The 20,832-nt window shown below is 42.1% G+C and overlaps 1 long non-coding RNA gene and 1 pseudogene across 2 annotated transcripts in view; one reads left to right on the top strand and one right to left on the bottom strand.

The window, feature by feature from the left end:
- The window catches only part of LOC136828156 (uncharacterized), a 238,102-nt gene that overhangs the window by 202,721 nt on the left and 14,549 nt on the right, over positions 1–20,832 (bottom strand). The window lies entirely within an intron of this gene.
- On the top strand, positions 4,869–20,378 carry LOC136828149 (interferon-induced very large GTPase 1-like; annotated as a pseudogene).

Raw genomic sequence — 20,832 nt, 5'->3', positions numbered from 1 at the left:
GTTTGGGGGTCCAGGATGATCCTTTGGTTCGGGGGTCCAGGATGATCCTTTGGTTCGGAGGTCCAGGATGATCCTTCAGTTCGGGGGTCCAGGATGATCCCTCAGTTTGGGGGTCCAGGATGATCCTTCAGTTCGGGGCTCCAGGATGATCCTTCAGTTCGGGGGTCCAGGATGATCCTTCAGTTCGGGGGTCCAGGATGATCCTTCAGTTCGGGGCTCCAGGATGATCCTTTAGTTCGGGGCTCCAGGATGATCCTTCAGTTCGGGGCTCCAGGATGATCCTTCAGTTCGGGGGTCCAGGATGATCCTTCAGTTCGGGGTCCAGGATGATCCTTCAGTTTGGGGTCCAGGATGATCCTTTGGTTCGGAGGTCCAGGATGATCCTTCAGTTCGAGGGTCCAGGATGATCCTTCAGTTTGGGGTCCAGGATGGTTCGAGGGTCCAGGATGATCCTTCAGTTTGGGGTCCAGGATGATCCTTTGGGTCGGGGTCCAGGATGATCCTTTGGTTCGGAGGTCCAGGATGATCCTTCAGTTCTGGGGGGGGTCCAGGATGATCCTTCAGTTCGGGGGTCCAGGATGATCCTTCAGTTCGGGGGTCCAGGATGATCCTTCAGTTCGGGGGTCCAGGATGATCCTTCAGTTCGGGGTCCAGGATGATCCTTCAGTTCGGGGGTCCAGGATGATCCTTCAGTTGGGGCTCCAGGATGATCCTTCAGTTCGGGGGGTCCAGGATGATCCTTCAGTTTGGGGGTCCAGGATGATCCTTCAGTTCAGGGGCCCAGGATGATCCTTCAGTTCGGGGTCCAGGATGATCCTTCAGTTCGGGGTCCAGGATGATCCTTCAGTTCGGGGTCCAGGATGATCCTTTGGTTGGAGGTCCAGGATGATCCTTCAGTTCAGGGGTCCAGGATGATCCTTCGGTTCGAGGGTCCAGGATGATCCTTCAGTTTGGGGGTCCAGGATGATCCTTTGGTCTGGGGTCCAGGATGATCCTTTGTTCGGAGGTCCAGGATGAACATTCAGTTCGGGGTCCAGGATGATCCTTCAGTTGGGGGTCCAGGATGATCCTTCAGTTCTGGGGGGTCCAGGATGATCTTTCAGTTTGGGGCTCCAGGATGATCCTTCAGTCTGGGGCTCCAGGATGATCCTTCAGTTGGGGGCTCCAGGATGATCCTTCAGTTCGGGGTCCAGGATGATCCTTCAGTTTGGGGCTCCAGGATGATCCTTCAGTTCGGGGGTCCAGGATGATCCTTCTCGGGGTCCAGGATGATCCTTCAGTTCGGGGTCCAGGATGATCCTTTTGTTCGGAGGTCCAGGATGATCCTTCAGTTCGAGGGTCCAGGATGATCCTTCAGTTTGGGGGTCCAGGATGATCCTTTGGTTCGAGGGTCCAGGATGATCCTTCAGTTTGGGGGTCCAGGATGATCCTTTGGTTCGGGGGTCCAGGATGATCCTTTGGTTCAGAGGTCCAGGATGATCCTTCAGTTCGGGGGTCCAGGATGATCCTTCAGTTCGGGGTCCAGGATGATCCTTCAGTTTGGGGATCCAGGATGATCCTTCAGTTTGGGGGTCCAGGATGATCCTTCGGTTCGGGGGTCCAGGATGATCCTTCAGTTCAGGGGTCCAGGATGATCCTTTAGTTCTGGACTCCAGGATGATCCTTCAGTTCGAGGGTCCAGGGATGATCTTTCGGTTCGGGGGTCCAGGATGATCCGTCAGTTCGGGGGTCCAGGATGATTCTTCAGTTTGGGGTCCAGGATGATCCTTCAGTTCTGGGGTCCAGGATGATTCTTCAGTTCGGGGTCCAAGATGATCCCTTGGTTCTTCGGGGGGTCCAGGATGTCTGGTTCTGAGGTCCAGGATGATCCTCAGTTCAGGGGTCCAGGATGATCCTTTAGTTCAGGGGTCCAGGATGATCCTTTAGTTCGGGGGTCCAGGATGATCCTTTGGTTCGGAGGTCCAGGATGATCCTTCGGTTCGGAGGTCCAGGACGATCCTTCAGTTCGGGGGTCCAGGATGATCCTTTAGTTCGGGGGTCCAGGATGATCCTTAAGTTTGGGGGTCCAGGATGATCCTTCGGTTCGGAGGTCCAGGACGATCCTTCAGTTCGGGGGTCCAGGATGATCCTTTAGTTCCGGGGTCCAGGATGATCCTTTAGTTCGGGGGTCCAGGATGATCCTTTGGTCCGGAGGTCCAGGATGATCCTCTGGTTGAGGGTCCAGGATGATCCTTCAGTTTGGGGTCCAGGATGATCCTTTGGTTCGGGTCCAGGATGATCCTTTGGTTCGGAGATCCAGGATGATCCTTCGGTTTGGGGTCCAGGATGATCCTTCAGTTTGGGGGGTCCAGGATGATCCTTTGTTGGGGGTCCAGGATGATCCTTCGGTTCGGAGGTCCAGGACAATCTCTTCAGTTCGGGGTCCAGGATGATCCTTTAGTTTGGGGTCCAGGATGATCCTTCAGTTCAAGGGTCCAGGATGATCCTTTGGTTCGAGGGTCCAGGATGATCCTTCAGTTTGGGGGTCCAGGATGATCCTTCAGTTCGGGGGTCCAGGATGATCCTTCAGTTCGGGGTCCAGGATGATCCTTTGGTTCGAGGGTCCAGGATGATCCTTTGTTTCGGAGGTCCAGGATGATCCTTTGTTGGAGGTCCAGGACGATCCTTCAGTTCGGGGTCCAGGATGATCCTTTAGTTCGGGGGTCCAGGATGATCTTTCGGTTTGGGGTCCAGGATGATCCTTTGGTTCGGGGTCCAGGATGATCCTTTGGTTGGAGGTCCAGGATGATCCTTCAGTTCGGGGGTCCAGGACGATCCTTCAGTTTGGGGGTCCAGGATGATCCTTTGGTTCGGAGGTCCAGGATGATCCTTCAGTTCGGGGGTCTAGGATGATCCTTCAGTTCTTGCGTCCAGAAATCTTCAAGTGTGAGCTTGGTAACGTAGACTGGATTCGACTGGAGTCACGATTTGCGTGAACTACGGGCAAAGTGTCATTTCAGTTGGAATGGAATATAGAGTTTAGGCCAAAGTTCAGTACACAGTTTAACCAGACCACTGAGCTGATTAACAGCTCTCCTAGGGCTGGCCCGAAAGATTAGATTCATTTTACGTGGCTAAGAACCAACTGGTTACCTAGCAACGGGACCTACAGCTTATTGTTGAATCCGAACCACATTATGGTGAGAAATTAATTTCTATAACCAGAAATAAATTCCCCTAATTCTTCATTGGCCGACCGGAGACTCGAACTCGGGCCTAGCTGACTGCTAGCCGAGAGAACTTAAAAGAAGGGCAATATGAATGGAGGTACAGTAAAAGGAATGGAAGGGTCATGGAAGGGACGCTGCAAAGAATCTTTAGTAATGCCTGCAGTGCACCCCCCGGCACTACGCGAGTTAGACAGAGATAAGTTAAAATACGTTGCTGTTGACTTGTCTGTTAAACTCTTGGCTCAATTGTTCTTTCCCACGAGAGGATTTTTTGCTCTTGTGGTTTGAGATTCTCAGAACTTTAAGTGTAAGACATTGGGGAGCATGAGGGTGCGACGTCGTTGTTCCAACTTGCTTTTCTCAACCTTCTGCACAGGTTCGAATCCCGGCAAGGGGAGGGGCGCTTATCTAATATGATTTCCCCTGGGAGTTAGTTATTCAAAAGGTTGAGAGAGAGTGAGAGATTGCCACCCAGGAACAGACCATTGCTTTCGCTCGTACGCGGTCGAGACATGGTATCGAGCAAGACACGTCACCCAGACCAACTTGAACGCCCCTTAATTTATCGTTTCAGTGCTTTAATGCATTTGTTTATTGCTTTCGTGCAGAGCAAGCCGTTACTAAGAACATTCCCTCAGGTAAATCCATGAACAGTGATAGCCCAAGTAGTGTAGCATAACCTCGCTGATACGCCGTTATCAAGCATACTGTTTGAAACGGACACTTGACAAACCGTAATCTGCTCTCCATCACCTAATCTACGAGATAAAGAGTTTATCAAGACCTTGACTACTCTGCTGTTCATATGAGTTTCATGGATATTTATCTGAAGTGTACTTAAAAACAAAAATAGCCATTGCCGACTCTTTCACTACGTATCAGCTGGTGACGTCACGGCGTCCCAGCGGATGGGAGCGGCCGCGCTTTACAGTAGAGTAGAGCGACCTTGAGACCAAGCGAACAACAGAATTTCCGTTATACTCTACGTCTGTTGCCGAACCCCCCGCCCACTCAAAAGATGCGTACTTTGTTATAGTGCATCAAAGCATAACTGAGAACTGTAGGAGAGCATCAAAGCATAATGATTATGTATAGAAGGGAGCATCAAAGCATAATGATTATGTATAGAAGGGAGCATCAAAGCGTAACTGATTATGTATAGAAGGGAGCATCCAAGGATAATTGAATAGGTATAGAAGAGAGCATCAAGGCATAACTTTGTATAGATGGGAGCATCAAAGCATAACTGATTAAGCACAGAAGGGAGCATCAAAGCATAACTGATTATGCATAGAAGGGAGCATCAAAGCATAATGATTATGCATAGAAGGGAGCATCAAAGCATAATGATTATGCATAGAAGGGAGCATCAAAGCATAATGATTATGCATAGAAGGGAGCATCAAAGCATAACTGAATAGGTATAGAGGGGAGCATCAAAGCACAACTGATTATATATAGAAGGTATCATCAAAGCAAAGCTGATCATGTGGAAGAGTGCCTCAGAGTCATAGCATAATTGTTTATGTAGACGAGTGTTGTTCATTACCAAACGTTCAAGACAGGAAAGTCACCATGACAAAGGACGAGTCAGACTGAAGTAAGTGCGGTACGCGAACGGAACAAGTTTAAAAGTGATGCAATACGTTTCAGCCCCAGCTCAGCGCACCACCCTGATAAACATGATTCAGTGATAAGTGGGCCGTTGGCTATAGTGCTGCATTCCCTTCACGAAGCGTCGCATTTCGAGGCATCTTTGTTCTTGGGCAGTGACGCCATTTCACGTACTAAGAAAGTGATGGAATTGTTATGCAGGTAAGTGAACGCTAGTATAATGAACTGTTTGTTAGTAGTGTTTGAATATGGTGTAACCGAGTACAATGAGCTGCTTATTAGTTGTATGCTCTCTCTCTCTCTCTCTCTCTCTCTCTCTCTCTCTCTCTCTCTCTCTCTCTCTCTCTCTCCACACAGGAACATATATAGGTATTTCTAAGTAATAGATACACGGCGGGTACTTAGCGAGGAATGGCAGATTCTTATAGTATTTTGGTTGCTTATTTACGATTTAACTTTGTTTTTGGAGGGTCGGCTGTAATTAGCCCCAGAAGTCCACCCAACAAGGGGTTTCCTAACGCGATCTTCACAAGACAGCACAGGTATATACGTCTGTTTCGAACGGTTCATATCCCGTCCGGCAAGTGCAATACCTTGGAACCTTTTTTTTTTTTTTTTATTTTTCTACACTTTAAGAGATTCTAACACTGGCGGTGCATTTGTTTCTTGTCGGCCAAATGGAATATCCCTTCGCCGTGTTTAGTACTGGCCCCCCGGGGGGGGGGGGAGTTGGTTGGGGGCAGTACCCATACCTTAACAAGTGATTAAAATTGCCGGACGGGATATGAACCGTTCGAAACAGACGTAGCCTAAGCACGATGCCTTCTTTACGAAGGACTTTGATTTGGCGTTGGGGTAGGCCGTAGCCTCGATCGGCTGCCCTGCCTGACATCGCTTAGACCCCGGTAACGATGTGTACGTGTATCGTGCCAATCCCCTGCTCCCTTTCTCCCAAGAAGCGAGGAGAACTGGGCGGGTAGGTCGACAGTTCGGGACATGTGAGGTGTCTGTTATGGTTTTTTAGATGATGTTGGAGTGGCTTTGTTTATGTGTGTATTAGTCTGTAACACCCATTTGCTTTTCAGCAAACCTATCCGTTGATTACATACGTAATCCCGGGGTGTCTACACGGATAGCAAAGTGTCCGCCTTCACTGACCAGTCGGCTGCCGATTTGAACCTGCGCCACGGACTTCTACGAAGTCCTAGGCCGCTGCTCTACCCACTGAGCCACCAAGGCTCTACATACATATATACATACATACATTATATATATATATATATTTTTTTTTAATTATATATATATATATATTAATATGTATAATCCACCTAATATCGCAAACTAGTCTATCTCTCTCTCTCACCACAGATCACTTCAAAACTGCTAAAGGTGTTTTAATCCTGGTGGAGCAACAAACAATAAGTTTGAAAAGTTCCATAATGAGAGAAAGAAAATCAGCTACGAAACGGCCAGTTACTTTTTAGGTTTTGACGTGCAAAGTGTGCAGGAAAGAGAGCGAAAGGGCCGGGTATTTTCCAGATGTTAACTCTCAGAATGCACGAGAAAGAAAGCAACTGAGAAATGGTCAGGTGTTTTCTAGGTTTTGACTTACAGAATGCACGGGAAAGAAAGCAACTGAGAAATAGCCAGGTGTTTTCTAGGTTTTGACTTACAGAATGCACGGGAAAGAAAGCAACTGAAAAATGGCCACTTGTTTTCAAGGTTTTGACTTACAGAATGCACGGGAAAGAAAATAAGTGAAAAATGGCCACTTGTTTTCAAAGTTTTGACTTCCAGAATGCACGGGAAAGAAAGCAAGCTGTTAGAAATGGTCAGGTGTTTTCTAGGTTTTGACTTACAGAATGCACGGGAAAGAAACAACTGAGAAATAGCCAGGTGTTTTCTAGGTTTTGACTTACAGAATGCACGGGAAAGAAAGCAACTGAGAAATGGTTAGGTGTTTGTAGGTTTTAATCCACAGAATACGGGAAAGAAAGCAACTGAGAAATGGCCAGGTGTTTTCTAGGTTTTAACCACAGAATCACGGGAAAAAACAACTGAGAAATGGCCAGGTGTTTTCTAGGTTTTGAATCCAGAATGGAGGAAAGAAACAATGAGAAATGGTCAGGTGAAAAGTTTTCCATACAGAATGCACGGGAAAGAAAGCAACTGAAAATGGCCAGGTGTTTTGTAGGTTTTACAGAAACGGGAAAGAAAGCAACTGAGTTAAAATGGCCAGGTGTTTTCTAGGTTTTAACTTACAGAATGCACGGGAAAGAAAGCAACTGAGAAATGGCCAGGTGTTTTCAGGTTTTAACTTACAGAATGCACGGGAAAGAAAGCAACTGAGAAATAGCCAGGTGTTTTCTAGGTTTTTAACTTACAGAATGCACGGGAAAGAAAGCAACTGAGAAATAGCCAGGTGTTTTGTAGGTTTTAACTTACAGAATGCACGGGAAAGAAAGCAACTGAGAAATAGCCAGGTGTTTTCTAGGTTTTAACTTACAGAATGCACGGGAAAGAAAGCAACTGAGAAATAGCCAGGTGTTTTGTAGGTTTTGACTTACAGAATGCACGGGAAAGAAAGCAACTGAGAAATAGCCAGGTATTTTCTAGGTTTTAACTTACAGAATGCACGGGAAAGAAAGCAACTGAGAAATAGCCAGGTGTTTTCTAGGTTTTGACTTACAGAATGCACGGGAAAGAAAGCAACTGAAAAATGGCCACTTGTTTTCAAGGTTTTGACTTACAGAATGCACGGGAAAGAAAGCAGCTGAAAAATGGCCACTTGTTTTCAAAGTTTTGACTTCCAGAATGCACGGGAAAGAAAGCAACTGAGAAATGGTCAGGTGTTTTCTAGGTTTTGACTTACAGAATGCACGGGAAAGAAAGCAACTGAGAAATAGCCAGGTGTTTTCTAGGTTTTGACTTACAGAATGCACGGGAAAGAAAGCAACTGAGAAATGGCCAGGTGTTTTGTAGGTTTTAACTTACAGAATGCACGGGAAAGAAAGCAACTGAGAAATGGCCAGGTGTTTTCTAGGTTTTAACTTACAGAATGCACGGGAAAGAAAGCAACTGAGAAATGGCCAGGTGTTTTCTAGGTTTTAACTTACAGAATGCACGGGAAAGAAAGCAACTGAGAAATAGCCAGATGTTTTCTAGGTTTTGACTTAACAGAATGCACGGGAAAGAAAGCAACTGAGAAATGGCCAGGTGTTTTCTAGTTTTTGACTTACAGAATGCATGGGAAAGAAAGCAACTGAGAAATAGCCAGATGTTTTCTAGGTTTTGACTTAACAGAATGCACGGGAAAGAAAGCAACTGAGAAATGGCCAGGAATTTTCAATTGTGCACCCTAAAAACGCAACCGCACTACAGTAAAAGCATGTCAAAAACATGTTGGAAACTTCCGTGTTACACGTTGAAAACAAGTCATACAGGTGGGTAACAAGGATTTGGGAAGTGGATACTTGTATGAAGTAGACATTACAACTTCTTGTAAGCCAGTGACTTGAAATCTAACTGGTCATGATGTATACATTAAGGTGCCATCTTGTGTTTGACCTGTTTATGACGTATGTGGTAAGTTGCCAATATGTTCATGACATGCTTGTGTTGTGTTATAAGTTGCCAGCATGTATGTTTGCATCTTGTCTGCAATAAGTCGCCAGAGTATGTGACGTGGTTGTGACTTGTGTTAGATAAGTTGTTAACGTGTTTATGACGTGTGCCAGAAGTTGCCAACATGTTTATGACGTGTTTGTGACTTGTGGTTGATAAGTTGCCAACATGTTTCACTGCAGTGTGACTTTTAATATGGTCATTGTGACACCTAATGGCAATCCTTTATCAACAGAAGTTTCCCTCCTCAGAAGTTGACTGAAATACTTGGGTACGTCTCCAAAAGTTAGTTATACCCACCAGAACTTCATACACAACATGCAGTGTATAAGGTGTAAATCAGGGTACCTCTCCAAAAGTTAGTTATACCCACCAGAACTTCATACACAACATGCAGTGTATAAGGGGTAAATCACGCTACTTTGTACACTAGTGGGTTGAAATAAATTCCATTATCTCTAGGAAGTCCATTCTTACAACCAAAGTTCTCATAGAAGAAAGGAATGAAGTAAGAAGCAACAGCAACTTGGACGAAATAAACCAAAATTTTGGTTGTTCCCCTAATATGAGAAAGAACGGTGCAGTCATCTTTCAAAGAGAAGATTTCTACAAGACTGATATTCACAGCTGAGGACCTGAAGCACTAGGTTAACATATAATTGCATAATGTCCACCCCTTATGACGAGATTCCTGTATGCAAACATAATTTTCATGAAGTTCCAAGTTGCACTGGACAGCACATAACCAAATACTGCACTGAATAGCCGAACAGGTGTGCCAGATCTTCAGCAGACTAAGCAATCATAAATATCTATTAAGTAAAAATTGAAATCAGTCATCAACATGCCGAACACCATTCTTTTATGGAGGGGTAGTGTATTAGGTAAGTTCAGATATACATTTCAGCTAGGTAGTCTGGTTAACTTTCTTATGCCACTATAACACAAACAGCTCTCTAAAAATCTATATAAATTTCAGGTCGTGGTGAGATCATGGATGACTTATCAAAACACATTGAAGAATGTGGACTGCCTACAAGGTGGACTGAGATTTTTCAGGGGCTCGGAATTAACACTCTTGAGGACCTTAGGAAAAGTCTTCACACGTCAAGCATCAAAAAGAAGTTGAGGCATCAGGCAAAGCAGGATGAGGAAGAAGCACTGAGCACACTATTTAACTGTTGTGAGTATGATTTAAACTAATGTCCATTATTGTTATGCGACATATTGATCAGTGACACGTCTAGTGTTCCATAAAAAATTAAATGTGAATTCTTTCATTCAAATACAAAATTTAAACTTATGGCTTGGATGAAACCTTTCAAAAGCCAGTAATTTGTGAGGACACCATAATCTTCGAGCTGTAAACTTACAACCTCCTAGTGTCTTGTGGATGGAATACACCTGGTAGGTGGAGTACCCGAGTTGTGAGGTTTAAGGTTTCAAGCAGATCAGAAGTCAGTAAAATAATGAGGCCAAGGGTATGGGAAAAAGTAAGTTTCTTCCCCAATAGCCAGTAGGGTAATGAGGCCAAGGGTACTGGTAAAAGTAAGTTTCTTCCTCAATAGCCAGTAGGATAATGAAGCCAAGGGTACTGGTAAAAGTAAGTTTGTCCCCCAGTAGCCAACAGGATAATAAGGCCAAGGGTAGTGGTGATATTAAGTTTCTCCCCCAGTAGCCAGTAGGGTAATGAGGCCCAGTTTCTCCCCAAATAGCCAGTAGGATAATGGGCCAGGGTAGTGGTAGGTTTCTCCCCAAATAGCTAGAGGATCATGAGGCCAAGTGGTGAGTTTCTCCCCAAATAGCCAGTAGGATAATGAGGCCAATGGTAGTGGTGATATTAGGTTTCTCCCCAAATAGCCAGTAGGATAATGAGGCCAATGGTAGTGGTGATATTAGGTTTCTCCTTAAACAGCCAGTAGGATCATGAGGCCAAGGGTAGTGGTGATATTAAGTTTCTCCCCAAATAGCCAGTAGGATAATGAGGCCAATGGTAGTGGTGATATTAGGTTTCACCCCAAATAGCCAGTAGGATAATGAGGCCAAGGGTAGTGGTGATATTAAGTTTCTCCCCAAATAGCCAGTAGGATAATGAGGCCAATGGTATTGGTGATATTAGGTTTCTCCCCAAATAGCCAGTAGGATAATGAGGCCAATGGTAGTGGTGATATTAAGTTTCTCTCCAAATAGCCAGTAGGATAATGAGGCCAAGGGTAGTGGTGATATTAAGTTTCTCCCCAAATAGCCAGTAGGATAATGAGGCCAATGGTAGTGGTGATATTAGGTTTCTCCCCAAATAGCCAGTAGGATAATGAGGCCAATGGTAGTGGTGATATTAGGTTTCTCCCCAAATAGCCAGTAGGATAATGAGGCCAAGGGTAGTGGTGATATTAAGTTTCTCTCCAAATAGCCAGTAGGATAATGAGGCCAATGGTAGTGGTGATATTAGGTTTCTCCCTAAACAGCCAGTAGGATAATGAGGCCAGATGTTTTCTAGGTTTTGACCTGCAAGATTCACGGGAAAGAAAGCAACTGAGAAATGGCCAGGTATTTTCTAGGTTTTGACTTTCAGAAGCCATGTGAAAATATGAGTAAATTGTGCACCCTAAAGATGCAACCACACTACAGTAAAAACGTCAAAAACACGTTGGAAACTTCCGTGTGACAGTTTCAAAACAAGCCATATGGGCGGGTAACAAGGATTTGGGAAGTGGATATTTGTATGAAGTAGACATTACAACTCCCAGTAAGCCAGTGACTTAAAGTGATGTATAGCCTACATTAAGGTGCCAACTTGTGCTTGACATGTTTATGACATATATGATGAGTTGCCAATGTGTTTATGACATGCTTGTGACGTGTGTTATAAGTTGCCAGCATATCTATGATCTTTACATTTTTGTGCAAAAAGTTACCAGCTGTGTGTGACATGTTTGTGTCTTGCATAACGTAAGTTGTTAACGTGTTTATGACGTGCAATAAGTTGTCAGCATGTTTGTGACATGTTAGTGACTTTTGTTTGATAAGTTGCCAACATGTTTTTATGACGTGTCTTACTGCAGTGCGACTTCTGACATGGTCATTGTGACACCTAATGGCAGTCCTTTATCAAAAGAACGTTTCCCTCCTCAGAAGTTGACTGAACTACTTAGGCACCTCTCCAAAAATTAGTTATATCCACCAGAACTTCATACACAACATGCAGTGTATTAGGTGTAAATCACGCTACTATGTACACTAGTTGGTTGAAATACAGAAATACTGGTACTAATTCCATTATCTCTAGAAAGTCCATTCTTACAACCAAAGTTCTCATAGAAGAAAGGAATGAAGTAAGAAGCAAAAGCAACTTGGACAAAATAAACCAAAATTTTGGTTGTTCCCCTAATACGAGAAAGAACGGTGCAGTCATCTTTTAAAGAGAAGATACAAGACTGCTATTTACAGCTGAGGACCTGAAGCACTAGGTTAACTTACAGTTGCATAATGTCCACCCCTTATGACTAGATTCCTGTATGAAAACATAATTTTCATGAAGTTCCAAGTTGCACTGGACAACACATAGCCAAACACTGTATAACAGGTCATCAGATCAGCCTATCAGCAGTTCTAGTATGCCAGATCTTCATCAGACTAAGCAATTATAAATAAAAAAATCAAATCAGTCACCAACATACTGAATACCATCCTACTATAGAGGGTTAAGTAAGTAGTAGTGTATTAGGTAAGTTCAGATACACATTTCAGCTTAGTAATGTGGTTAAACTTTATTATGCCACTATAACCCAAACAACTCTCTAAAAATCTAAAAGTCTGTATAAATTTCAGGTCATAGTGATACCATGGATAACTTATCGAAGCACATAGAAGGATGTGGACTACCTTCAAGGTGGACTGAGATTTTACAGGGGCTTGGAATTAACACTCTCAAGGACCTACGCGAAAAGCTTCACACATCAAGCATTAAAGAAGAGCTGAGGCATCAAGCAAAACAGGATGAGGAAGAAGCGCTGAGCAAACTATTTAACTGCTGTGAGTACGATTTAAACTAAGGCCCATTATCGTTATATGACGTATTGATCATAAAAAAGGTACATTCTTTCATTTAAACACAAGATGTGAACTCATGGCTTGGATGCAACCTTTCAAAAGTCGGTATCTTTTAGAATAAACCTGATGAGTATAGTACCTGAGTTGTGAGGCGTAAGGTCTCTGCTGCTGTTGCAAGAATAGAGGTCAATAGGATAATGAGGCCAATGGTAGTGGTGGAACAAAGTATCTCCCCCAATAACCAACAGGATGATAAGGCCAAGGGTAGTGGTGGAAGTAAGTTTCTTCCCAAACCTGCATGGTAAACCCTCTGGGTACAGGAGATGGTCTTGAGGGTGAGAAGTCCAGAGATCACAAAAGCTGTTGGCTGAGGAAATACTGCAGACTGACTTTTCCATCATTAACTTTGCCAAATGGCAGAGTGCAAAGGGAATGTGGGGAAACAGTGATTTTAAGGGAAAGGTTGTCTTGTGATCCAAGCAGTATCCTCCACAGAGGACAAGCCATCGGCCAACAGGGCAGTACCACAGTCTAGAGCAAGGATTTCATGAATTTTCATATTCCATACCAATTTATTAACAAAACTCTATTAGGCCTGCACACACCCACACTTAGGCCTGGATGAAATGACAGTTAGATTTTTGATGTGGAGGCACCAAATTCCAGCACAAAACTACAGTTACTTCTTCCCCATAAAATCTTCGTACATGCTTCCCTCTTGTACTTTCTCATATGTTGTTATTCCCACCTTGAATGTTGTATCCATTATTAAATTTGACACCATACAAACCCTCATTCTTACAGTGTAGTAATGGTACGTAATAAGAGATGGAAGAAAGAGTGAAAAAATTTTTCATGGGTTATCACATCAGGTTTCGTGTCTTCGTTACCCAACTGGTTTTCTCAAGTATGTGGAGGCCAGATCCCCAGGCTGTATGTTAGTTGAAGTGCCAGTGTTAATGTGTGCTGATAGTCTAATGTTTGGTGCAGAAAAACCATTCAGTCATGCTGAGGTAAACCCATCTCTTATGGCATAAAGATTTCAGGGTTACTAGAGCTGACGTTCATATTGAGAGGAGGAGTATGTGGGTAAGGGGCCTTGTGTAAAGTTTTGTCCAGTACTTATCGAAAGTGTCTTCTGGCTGAACCTTGTTTTTCTATACGAAACATAACTACAGTGAAAGAAATTTTGAATGTGATCATTTAAAGTTTACGAGAAGAATATATCACTGAGACGAATGGTGTACTGTATATCTCTGAAGGAGGTAATTCATTTCATATTTTTAGTTGAAATTAGTATGCAAAGAACATCAGTCTTTTTATTAAATCGTAATGCATTTTTTTTGTCTTACAGGTCTGTTATATAACACTCCAAGTGACATTAGACAAGATCGGCCATGTGCGGAAGTATCACAGTTCGATAACCGTGCTAAAAGTGAATCAGGATCGGTGGATTTACAACAGCAGAATCATAATGAGGTAGAACTGTTAGAAAAGCTAGGTTTAATATCATATTTCCCAGATAAAATTACAGTAGACGTAGTGAACAAGAAGTCATCACAAAAGTTAGATTCACTAAAGGATATACCTTGGTTTGTGCTTTCCAAACTCTTAATGTTAGATTACAGGGGAAGAGATGCCATCATTACACCAAACATTAAGAGAGAGCTTGCCACTGGATGTGAACAGCAAGTTATGCCAACAAGAGATGACATAGAGGACTTTCTTACAGAGTTAACTGGGAAACTTTCAGTAGATGGTGCTTTTGCCCCCCACCCAACAGATGTAATTATGGCAATCATCAGGTGCTCATCTTACTTTGTAAAACAAATCATCTGCGAAAAGCTGTTCTTGTGCAAGTTAGCCATCCCGTTAGTCCTACCTCCTCTTTTACAACAACCCTCGATGATACTTTTGTGGCCCCTAAGAACAATCCACATAGAGAATTATTCTGACAACAGAAGCTGCCCATCAGCATCAGCATTAAAGCAGCCTATTCCAGTGATATCGTGTTTGAGGCTGGGAGAAATTTCACAATCAAAATCTAAAATCTTGAATGAAGTTTTGAATGATCAAAGTCACCCCACTTTCTTTCACAAAGATTGCGAGAATGGAATGAATAAGCGCTCATTTTCAGAAGGGTCTGTAGAAGTAGCCTGGCAGCTTCATGTGCCAAGAAGTGATAGGTCGGAAAAGGTCAACAAGGCTACCAAGGTCATTTTGAATCTTCGGGGAAATGGAGAAGTCCTGTGAACAGACCACCCACTTTCTTTTCAAAGTGTCCAATGTTGCTATAGTGATGATAGATCTCCAGCACTGTAAAAGTGACTACATTTCTGAATTTTTAGAGAGAGTGTCAAATTATGATTCAAGTTGTATCCTAGTTGTAACCAGACAGCCGAATGTACTCCTTGGCACAGTGGAGAAAAAGGAAATTAGGATGTTTTTAGAAACATTACAGAAGATGGAGTTTCCCAGGGAGAGAATAATATTTGATTTTGAAGGAACAAAGGCAAAGAATGTCAGGGTTTTTAAAGAAGAAATAGAACGGAAATTAAATCATTGTTTAGAGGGACTGAATCTGAGGAGTGTTGAGCAGATCTTTGAGGCAGCAGCAGAAGCTTCTGGAATTACTGTCGATGAAAAGGCCTCGAAGTTCAGTAAAGTGAAAGACAGGGCCCATTGTCTTCAGAAAAGTATTGGAAAACAAAATACCGTTGGCCTAAAAACACGTAATCTACCCATGCAGTGCAAACCGTGGATAAAATGGGCAAAACTGAATAAGGAAGAGCACAGGCAGGAGCATAAAGGTGATAAAACAATTAATGCATATGCAGACATGATTTATAGAGAGAAGCTGAAGGAAAGAAATGAACAGCTGCAGTCCTTACGGAAACAAACCAATGTGTTTGGTATGTTTATGAGAGATTTGCTCAGCTTTTCCAAAATTCAAAGGGTATACTATCTGAAATGGCTAAAAATCTACCTTGACGATTTGTCTAGACAAATACTGCCTGAGCAACAAAGGAAATTTAATGAAATGTGGAATGAAATCAGCCGTTTGGATGACAAGACTCCTGGACTAGGACACCAATCTACAAACATGAAACAAAGAAGGAATGAGCTGCAGAATCGACTAAAATGTCTTGAACAGGAACTGTCAGATTCTTCTTTTGGCTTGGAACATTTTATGAGGGAGGCAGCACAAGCTTACGAAGCATTTTCAGCCACACGAACCAAGGATCATAAGATTGCCAGTATAAAACATTTACCCAAAATCATGGCTGAACTTATGATACAAGGCTTTCCTTTGGAACTGATGGATGGAGATGCAGCCCATGTACCTCTTGTATGGGTAGAAGCTGTGTTTCAACAGCTGAAACAGATAATAGGTGACAAGAAGGTTTTTGTTCTGTCCATCTTAGGAATCCAAAGCTCTGGAAAGTCAACAATGCTTAATGCAATGTTTGGCTTGCAGTTTGCCGTTGCCGCTGGACGGTGCACCCGTGGAGTCTATGCGCAACTTTTGCCTCTGCCTGAGGAATTTTCATGCGATAAGTACGAGTACCTTCTAGTTGTAGATACTGAGGGACTGAGGGCTTCAGAGTTAGGTCAAGAAAAGGTCCAACATGATAATGAAATCGCAACGTTTGTAATTGGGATAGGAGATATGACACTAGTCAACATCAAAGGTGAAAATGTAACTGAAATTGAGGATGTACTACAGATCGTTATCCACGCATTGCTGAAAATGAAATTGGTTAACAAAAGGCTAGCACTGCAGCCATCGTGTTTTTTCATTCATCAGAACGTACCAGCTCCAGATGCCGCCGAGAAACTAAAGCTAGGCCAACTCAAGTTTATGGAAACCTTGAACCAGGTGACAGCAGCAGCGGGAAAACAAGAGGATGCCCCAGAAATTACCCGATTCAGGCAACTCATAGAATTTGATTACAACACAAACATTTTATACTTTCCCGACTTGTGGAAAGGTAACCCTCCTGTAGCAGCAGTAAACCCTGGTTACAGTGAAAGCATTAGTAAAGTCAAGGAAGTGTTGCTGAAAGATGTAATGCAAAGAAGATCCTTTCAAGTTGGTATTCAGGAATTTCTAGTGAAACTGAAAGACCTGTGGAATGGTATATTGGATCAAAACTTTGTATTCAATTTCAAAAACAGTCTTGAAATTGAGGCTTACAGCATGCTTGAGAATGTACAATCAGAATTACAGTGGTCTTTAAAAAATGCAGCAATGAAGTGGTTAAACGCTAAAAGGAATGTAATTGAAAACTGTGATTGTGTAGCTGATTCCATGGAGGCCTCACTTATTGGTGAACTCCGTAGTCATCTTGAAACAGAGTTGGCTGAAGTGAAAAAGAAATTAGAGAAACATTTTGAAAGCAGGTATGCTGCAGTTTTAGAGCAATGGAAGGCAAAATCATTAATCAGGCTTCAAGAATGCTATCACGACATCGAAAGGAGAACGATCAAGTCCTTGAAAGATGAACTGAGGAGGAAAGTAATCCAAGTAGACTCTATGAAAGATGTCAAGAAATACAAGTCACTCATAATGACTGAGGCAAAGGAGTGGGCGAATGAACTCAAGCAGGATCAACTCGACGAAGTTCTAGATGACCAAGACATGAAAGACCACTTTAAATATAAGTGGGACGAATGGATGAAGAAAGTGGACTGCGAGAATGATGACGATGAAGATAATATTGAAAGTAAAATAACAAAGGTGTTGCTTGAAACTTTCCCAGGAGATCATGTACTTGTGAGAAAATCGTTAACAAGTGTACAGTCGATGTCAGTGAACCTAATGCAGCAAAAGCTCTCGGCCTTTGTTGACCAGTATGTTGCCAACAACGGGATACATAGTGACTGGATGCCAAAACTGTTTATTGGAATGATACCAAAGGCAATCATTGGAGACTCGCCAAAGAATAGAGCTAAAAAGATTATTAATAGCAAAGTCAGTGACATGCATTCTTTGGTGCAAAATGCAGATAGGACTATTGAACCTAACGACATTAGAGTTATTGTAGAGAGAACTCAGGATATAGTACAAGAAATATTGAAATCTAGAATAGTTATCCAACTGGTAGATCAGTTTACAATATGCGTGGCAATTTGTTTTTACAGATATGCTTGTGAGGAGTGTAACCAATTGTATAAGGTCAGTAGAATCGGTGGAAATGGAGTGGATGAGTACAGTTATCCAGATGAAATGTTTAAAGAGGTGCTTTGCCAGTATTTTCCTAAAGGTATTGCTCTAATTGAGGGAGTCCTCCAGCAGATCTCTGTGAAACCAAGTGTTCTTGCTGTCACAGAGAAAGACATCATAGTTGACAGGCAAGAAGTGAGGAAATCTCATGTTCTGGTGGATGCTGAAATGATGATTAAAAGACTATATAGTAAATTAGAGACCTACATCAATAACACTCAAAATCAGAGTTTTAAAGAGGAGTATGTGGAAGAAATTGTAAAGATAGTAAAAGAACATGCAGTTATAACTGAAGATGTAAGGTTCACTAAAGAATTCATTGTTAAGCTAGCTGTCCAAGCGTGCTGCTATGCACTTCCAGTGTTTCGTGAAAAACACAAGAAATATAAGGACTCTCTTAATCCAGTGTTATATCTGGAAAGGGAGTACTATGACACTTTTTATGAAGTATTTCGGAGCTCTGTCCGTAAGGTATCTGACGAGAAAGCACTGGTCCAGATTGTAACTGAACGCCTGTGTAAAGCGGTACAGTCTGCAATAGACAGAGACATTCAGAGAGAATTGGCCGATGACGTGAGAATCAATGTGTCACAAGTTAAACTGAAGTCAACACTACTCAAGGCTGTATTACACAAACTGCTGGATGAGGACAATTTTGAAGAGTTTATTCTGTATCTGGAGAACTTGGATGCCTGCCTTCGGAAGTGGGTAGCTCATTTTCTTGACGAGTACCTATTTCTGGAGGGAGAGAATGGAAGCAGGTATGTGCAGATTGTTGTGAAGGAAGCTAAAATTCTGTTATCCAAAATCTCTGAAAATGTCTTACAGGCTTCTGTGGAGGTACCAGAAGAGCAGGTGACGCAAGATGATATCAACCGATGGGTTTGGGAGTTCCACACAAAGGTGTCAGACAAAGTACCAATTCCACTTGATGATATTTTAAGTCTTGTTGATGGATATCAAGTCCTTTCGATTGAATCCTTCAAAATGGCCTTAAGTGAATATTTAAAGAACGCTGATAAGAAACTCGAGAGGGTCTATGCAAACCATTCACGCGACCACTTGAAGAAGGTGGACCCACCCAGCATCTATGATATCATCCTTGAGGAATGTGTGGGGTGCACTGAATCATGTCCCTTTTGTCATGCACCTTGCACTCTGAACACTGCAGGCCATACCCAACAGGGAATAAAACACAATGCAAATGAACACTATTCACAGGCATGTGGACGATACAGATGGACGATAATCAACAAGTTGGTTGCAGAAAACTGCACTGCATTTGTTGCTAGTGATACACCTTTCAGATGCACGGAAACAAAACACGAATGGCATCCCTATAAAAGATATTATGAGATATTCCCAGACTGGAAGATCCATGGAGATATATCCGTTGAGGCAACGCCTTACTGGAAGTGGTTTTTGGTCAAGTACGAAAGGCAGTTGGCCGAAAGATACATTGCTGAGAGACCTGATATTCCTGACTCGTGGAAACAAATTACCAAAGACATGGCGCGACAATCGCTTCGCAGTTAGACAGAATGTGGACGGCATGAATTAAAAATTCAGTTTATTTATATTTGCAAGAGAAGATTGATTGTGAACTAAATTACATGATGTAGTCTGACTAGTCTTAACTGTGGTGAGACACTCGAGCATGAATGTTGATAATTCTCTCTCTCTCTCTCTCTCTCTCTCTCTCTCTCTCTCTCTCTCTCTCTCTCTCTCTCTCTCTCTCTTTCAAGTAGTGAGCCAAGACTTATGTGGAGTCGAAAGTAGAATCATCTAATTATATTGTCTACTGTACAGATGTTTGCAAAACAATGTTTATTTGTTTTACACTAGAAAGTAATTTTTTCAGTAATATTAGCTGGAGTTCGGAAAACTTCTTTGCTTATATTTTACATATATTTGCAAAACATTCAATTTTTTTTTATTTTACACTGGAAAGTAATTTTTTAGCAATATCAGCTATATACTTTAGAACATTGTTCTGCTCATTGTACATATATTTACAAAAAAATATTTTGTTTTTTGTTTTACACTGGAAAGTAATTTTTCAGTAATATTAGCTATAATTTAGAACATTGCTGTGATTATACTGTACAGATATTTGGAAAGGATAATGTTTTTGTTTCACATTAGAAAGTAATTTTTCGGTAATATTACCTGCAATTTAGAATATTGCTCTGCTTATGTTATACATATATTTGCAAAACAATTTTTTCTTTAGTGATGTTAGCCGAAGTGTATAATATTGCTTATTGCACAGATATTTGCAAAACAATGTTTTTGTTTTGCACTGAAGAGTGATTTTTCAATAATTTTAGCTGGAGTTTAGAAAATTGCTATGCTTATAATGTACATACATTTGCAAAAAAAAATTTGCGCTAGAAAATAAATTTCAGTAACATTAGCAATAATTTAGAACATTGCTATGATTATATTATACAGATATTTGTAAAGCGTAAATTTTTTTTACGTTGGAAAATAATTTTTCAGTAACATTAGCTGTAAGTGAGAACATTGCCCCGCATATTTTGCAAATAGAAAACAGTTTCCACCATATCAGGGAAACATATTTGAAATTCTATGCACCATATCGGGAAAACATGTTTGAAATTTTATGCTGAACAATAAAGAGTGAAATCGCTTGTAATTTTTTTATTCTCCAAGATTCTCAAGATGAAAAAGTTTCTCTCTCTCTCTCTCTCTCTCTCTCTCTCTCTCTCTCTCTCTCTCTCTCTCTCTCTCTCCACAACACAGATGCAGCAGCCACTGCCTGCCTGCCCACAGTCTAGTCCTGCTCTCTCTCTCTCTCTCTCTCTCTCTCTCTCTCTCTCTCTCTCTCTCTCTCTCAGACTGAAATAGAAGGAAGGGGAATGCAAACATTCAGTTTACTAAAGTAGATAAAATTTTTGAACTGCCACACTATTACTGCCATTGGCACTGTCGACAAAGCTCATCTTACGATATGATCAAATGCCCTGAGTAAACTGTGGATGGGTGAGTGATTAAAAGTCCACATTAAACTGAGAATTGTTTTATGGTTGTAATATTGTTATCTTTCTGAAGACGAACCATATTCATATGGAACAAGGCTACAGG

Source organism: Macrobrachium rosenbergii, chromosome 42, assembly GCF_040412425.1.
Source record: "Macrobrachium rosenbergii isolate ZJJX-2024 chromosome 42, ASM4041242v1, whole genome shotgun sequence".
In the NCBI taxonomy this organism is placed as follows: domain Eukaryota; kingdom Metazoa; phylum Arthropoda; class Malacostraca; order Decapoda; family Palaemonidae; genus Macrobrachium; species Macrobrachium rosenbergii.
The sequence above is the reverse complement of the archived record's forward strand: the minus strand, read 5'-3'. Positions and strand labels throughout refer to the sequence as shown.